Here is a 6,000-nt window from a genome sequence, read left to right as displayed (position 1 = left end):
GGGAAGACAAACCTTTCCTCAAAGGTCAAACAGCGAGAACAGCCAGATCCCAACAACCAGTGGCTTAGGGGGCTGGCCAAGAATCTCTGGCTTAGCAGCACTGCCCATTGTGTAGCCACTAGCCAGCCAGCCATCAACAGGAGTACTAATGGCCGGCCAGGGTACATAACTTCCTTTTAGTTTCAAAAGATGTTGAAGGATTTTTTTAACAAAATCAAATTCAAGAAATTTACTAGTCTAAGATTCAACAATTCGTGTAGCACGAGTAGGACAGTAAAGGCAATAGCCTTTTGAGTGCATTGGATAACCAATGAAATGATAGTGAACTGTTCTCGAATCAAATTTTTTTAAATTAGGATCATAAAGCATTACTTCAGCTGGACAACCCTAGGATTTCTCCCAGTCCACAACTCAAAAGGGGTTTAGGGAACATATTTACTTGAAGCACAATTCAAAATATAAGTAGCAGTCGAGAGTGTTTCATCCCATAAGAACTTTGGTAGATTTGATCTACTCATCATGCTTGTAACCATGTCCATTATTGTGTGATTTCTCCTTACAGCTACGCTGTTTTGCTTAGGTGAACAAGGCATAGTGTATTGAGCAGCTATACCATTTTCTCGTAAGTACTCAGCGAAAGGCCTTACGTGTTGTTCAGATTCTATATAATGACCATAATATTCTCCTCCACAATCCAAAAGAACAATCTTTATCACTCTTCCTAATTGTTTCTCAACCTCATTTTGAAATATTTTAAGTTCATCAAAAGCATCAGATTTTTTTTCGATCAACTACGTGAATCCATATCAAGAAAATCATATATGAATTTGATAAAATACTTATTTCTGTACAACGTAGGGGAATTAGGTCCACTAATATCTGTGTTGATAATTTCGCATAATGATTGACTACAGTAGCAGTCTTCTTTCTTGTTTTAGTCAATTTTCCACAAGTCCAATCATCATAAGTATCTCAACTCGAAGTATCAAGAGGAGAAAGAATTTCAACTCTAATTATTTGATCAACCGTTGCTTTAGAAATATGACCCAATCTTTTGTGCCATAATAATAAGGATGTTACTTTAATATAAAATCTCTTACCCACATTATTCGCAACATTAAAAGAGGAAGCTAAGGAAGTCAATGATAATTTGAAAAGACCGTTAGAGTAAAAACAATTTGCAATAATCTAGAGTCAAACATAATGTCAACATGATTATTGCAAAAAGGAAAAGATTATCTCTATTTAACCAAAAGTAGAAACAAAACTAAATTACTTTTAGAAGTAGCAGGAACATAAAAAGTATTGTTCGAGATAATCATCACTCTAAACTGTAATTCCAGAATAAATGTGCCAACTTAGATATTGTCAACTTCAACATAAGGGCCCACTTTAAGCTTTGACTCCCTCTCAATTGGTTTTCTAAGATCTCTTAGTCCTCAATTGTGATTGCTTCTTTTATAATTTTCCCTTTCCTTTATTGGGCTTGAGTTAAGAAAGATAGTGACAAGATATATTCTTCTCTTTTTATAGCTTGATTTCCTCAACTACATATTAATAAGGTCACTGACACTCCATGTTATATTACTAGTGTTGTCGGCTGTCTTGATAAGATTAAAAAAATGCAAGAAGTGTATGAAGAGCACGATGAATAATGTGAGAGTCAATAAGAGGAATATTATGATCTTTCAACTTAGACTGAAGATTCATAATTTTCAAAATAAAATATCTCACTCCTTTGATTCACTACAAAAAAACCCATTTTCCCCGACTACTTTGTTGGTCATTAAAACTCATTAATTAGTCACCCAAAATATTTTATGACTAATTATTTTTAGTCGCCATTTAGTCGCTGAAAGTCGGTCGTAGAAGAGATTTAGTGACTAATATATTTAGTCACGAATAATGTTATTTTCTATGACTAAAATTTAGTTACAAAATATATTGAAGTTAGTCACAATAAGATTGATAAATTGGTCACATAAATACTAATATGGACTTTCAACAACCAAAAAAGTAAACTTTAACAACTAAAATTTAGTCATGGAAAGTGTAATATTTTGTGACTAAATAGTTTAGTTGGCAATAATAAATAAAGAATTACGTAAATTAATTATTCAGTGACTAATATTTAGTCATAAAAACTAATTTATAATTTTTTTTTTTTAAATTTAGAGTATATTCATTTAAAGTATATATTAAAAACAAATTATTCAAAGCTATTTTTAAATAACATTATACACATTTATTCATTACATAAAAAATTACAATGTCAATTATAAAAATTTCAATTACAATATAATTCTTGAATTACATTGTCCATAAACAGTAAAACAAACAAACTGAATGAATCAGAGTTACCAACAAAAAAAATAAAATAAGCTACCCAGTACAAACCAAATTAAATGAACAACAAAGAAACTAGCAATGCAATAAGCAAACAAAGAAAAAAAAAAGTGAAGGCACCTGCCCCTCAAACTCTTAAAACATTCTCTGAGGAGCTGGATATGTAGGCATGATCTGTGATGCCAATATTGCTTGAACTACTTATTGGGAGTCACTTTGAAAGATGATCTCTAAGCACCACAAGTCCACAACCATGTTGTATTTTTATTCTCAAAGTCAACAACTGAAATTTTGAAAAAATTAAATATATATACATAAATCTGTTAGTAAATATCTATGAAAGAAAATAATTGTCGATATAATCATTAAGACACTCACATTGAACAATAAATCTATAAACTACAATAATTTATCACAAAATGAAAATTCTTAGCTGTTATGCTAAGACTTTCAAAAATATTGTCTCTATACCAAGAAAGGGTATTCCTTTTTATAATGTACTAATTTTCGAGTAATATTGCCATGAATTAAACTTACCCTGCAACACTCTTTCATGCAAGAGATGCTGTCTTGACATCTCCATTGGCAAGAACTACCTGGAACAAAATGGCCTAGCATTAAAAATTTGGGTATCACAACGAAACAGCTACTCAACATTAAGCTTTAATTAAATGAAAATTAATATATAAAATCAAATCTAACTACCTTAAGACTAATGACATTGTCACGCATTGTTCCATACCTACAAGATTAAAAAAATCCATTAAACTCACTCACTATTAAATAGCATCAAAAATGTGTCCTGGCATCTTGTTCCATACCGACACTAATTGATTTTTTGCTTCAGTTATGAAACGAAGCGAACAAAATTAAACCACTGCACCATCACCACCATATTACTAAGAATTATGCAATTAACATATATACAGATTTAAACCACCGTACTGCCATTCAAACCCATAATACACAGATTTATACCTGAGTTCATCAACTTTTAACAAGACCATAAACTATAGAGTGGATGTGCTTCTCTCATAAAATAACTATACATACCAGAGCATTACTTCATAATATCAACAAAATGCATGCATAAAAGAACATATATTATAAATGAATATGGTTTCTCAAGAAGTTTCAGCAAAGAAATTAAAAAAAAAAAAATAAACTATTTATTGTTAAGACAAATTAAACAAAGAAAAAGAAAATATATCCAAAACTAATTTATAAACAATGAAGACAATCTTTTTTAGACTTTCTAATTATAGTAGGTGATGATACAGCTAGTATCAACTTCCTTAACAGCTCAGAAAACACATTTGTTATGCTGAAATTTTCATTACTCTCTTTGTCTACTTCACTATAAAGTTGCTGAAGTTGTTTTCCAGCATGTAAAATTGCTTAAATAACTGCAATGAACTACAAAATTCAATAACTAAACAATTCTCACAAATTAATTGATATCAGGTGCCCTTCCTAAATTTTTGAAAACTAAAGCAAGATACAAGCCTTACCCAGTGCCTAAGAAGCCTTGAACCAAATATAGTAAAAGTGTGATCCATGGACTGCAACAAAGAGCCCAATTCGGACCAATCATTGTTGTTCTGCAAAATCTGAAAGGGAAAGGGATTAAAGGATGAAAGCTAAATATAAGACATCAAGTTAAGTGTTAAATAATTGATTAACATAATTTGTTTTAGATCCCAGGATTGTATAAGTTGTGAATGAGAGAAGATAATATGCATTGTTATTTGAAACAATTTACTGTAAACCAAAGACAATTTTAAAGCATACCACTAGAGGCTGCAGTTAGTAGGTAGGAAGATTGCCGATATTAGCAATTCATAGTCCAAACCATCATCATGTGGAAACTTCAAAATAGAAACAATGTTTATAACATAACTAATAAAAGAGCATATACCTCCAACTGTTGAATTGCATTGGCAGATAGGGTCATCTCGAAGTTGTTGGATAAGGGCCTAAAAGAAGCCCCTTGAGAAAATAACCTTTCAAAACTAAATTGTTTTAGATAACGAATAGTCAAGGGTAATGCTTGGATGACTAAATCTATCATGTTCATGCTCCCCTTTAAACATTATAACAAAAGATAGCAAATGGAATAAAAATAAAGTTTAACAGTAGCTAATATATTTGAACAAAAAAAAGACCATGACAAATTTTTAAGGCAAATAATTAAGATTTTGTAATTTCTTACACATGACAAAGAGCTATAAATGTAGTTTCATAATAATTCATAAGGATTAAACATTCAAGAGATATAATTAACTAGTGAAAGATCTGTAAAAGAGAAATTATAAAGAAAATAATAAACTTAAAAAACATAAAATTAGAGATTGTTCATGAAAATGTAAAGAATTTCTTGCCTCATTCGCTGAAATGACAGTCTCCCTTTTTTGTCACTTCTGTTTTTTAGTTTGAATCATCTAGTGGATTACAATCATCCATTTTTTCATAGAAAGTGATAACTTCAGCTAGTGCACCATCATTCGTGAAGCAATCTCATGAGATACGCTCTAGACGAACATTTAAAGAAGGTCTAGCATAACACAGAAATAACTACACGAACACATAATTATTCTTTGACTCAACCTTAGTTAATAAAAGATCGCATAAACACAATAAAAAATGTCTAGACAAGGCATATAGTTCAATGATATGTTCCATAAAGACCATAAGACTATTAAGTTAATTACATACTATTAATAGGCTATAAGTTATCTCATCTCAATCTTATATAGTCATCTATTAATCTCATATAGCCATCTATTAATCTCATATATATAGTCATCTATTAATCTCATGAAGACCATAAGACTATTAAGTTAATTACATACTATTAATAGGCTATAAGTTATTCTCATAACTTTGAGACCTATCAGATTTATACTCCACAAATCTGTACAAGGAAATTTACAATCACAATGGTTAGTTTTGTATAATGAATATTTAGTGAACAACCAAAATGCAGCCCAATATAATATAATATTAGAGGAAATTTAGTTGATAATATGTAAGATTTGAGTAAACTAACCTTACAAACTTAGCCACCTTAGAGTTCATAACTGATAACTTTACAAAAGATTGCAGCCCTGCAAAAGGGTCAATTTGAAGTTTAAGATTAATATGTAAGAAAAGTGAAAACAGAACATGTAAGTATATGCAAAAACTCATATAACACAAGATCAAGCATGTTTAAATTGATTTGTATAACCATTGTCATAGTCAACGTGTGAAAGTCTTGTTTAGAAGCTGATTTAATTTTTAATTTATGCCAACCACTTTCCTCTACACCTAATTAAATTAATTCACAAACTGAATTTTTAACCATATCATGGATCACTTAGTCTACCTACCTAGCTACCTTGCTAGTTTTTTTCTACGGTCAAATTATTAATTAATATCAAATTAATTCATCAATACTGACCAAAAACACAAAAATAAATATTAAAGACATTGTGATACAAGAGTGAAGCTTAGTGTTACAGTTTGGGAAATAAATGAGTAGAGATTGCAAAACAAAGTTCGGGGAACTACTTACCATGCCAAAGCTTGAGATTGGGAGCAATGGCGATGTTGATGGTGATGGTGACGACGATGATGAGAAATTGAAGAGCGACTAGGTGAAGAGAGATAGAT

At 30.7% G+C, this 6,000-nt stretch overlaps 1 long non-coding RNA gene across 2 annotated transcripts; it reads right to left on the bottom strand.

The window, feature by feature from the left end:
• Positions 1 to 1,813: 1,813 nt before the first annotated feature.
• Positions 1,814 to 5,621, bottom strand: LOC133033650 (uncharacterized). 2 transcript variants are annotated; one of them, XR_009685782.1, is made up of 5 exons: positions 4,138 to 5,621; positions 3,858 to 3,956; positions 3,052 to 3,088; positions 2,884 to 2,942; positions 1,814 to 2,629 (listed from the first exon to the last, which is right to left on the bottom strand). It is a non-coding gene; the product is annotated as an uncharacterized LOC133033650 (long non-coding RNA). The 2 variants fall into 2 exon arrangements; XR_009685783.1 differs by having other exon boundaries at positions 4,265 to 5,621.
• Between the last annotated feature and the right edge of the window lie 379 nt (positions 5,622 to 6,000).

This window comes from Cannabis sativa, chromosome 1, assembly GCF_029168945.1.
Source record: "Cannabis sativa cultivar Pink pepper isolate KNU-18-1 chromosome 1, ASM2916894v1, whole genome shotgun sequence".
Taxonomy (NCBI): domain Eukaryota; kingdom Viridiplantae; phylum Streptophyta; class Magnoliopsida; order Rosales; family Cannabaceae; genus Cannabis; species Cannabis sativa.
This window is presented reverse-complemented; position numbering and strand designations above follow the sequence as displayed.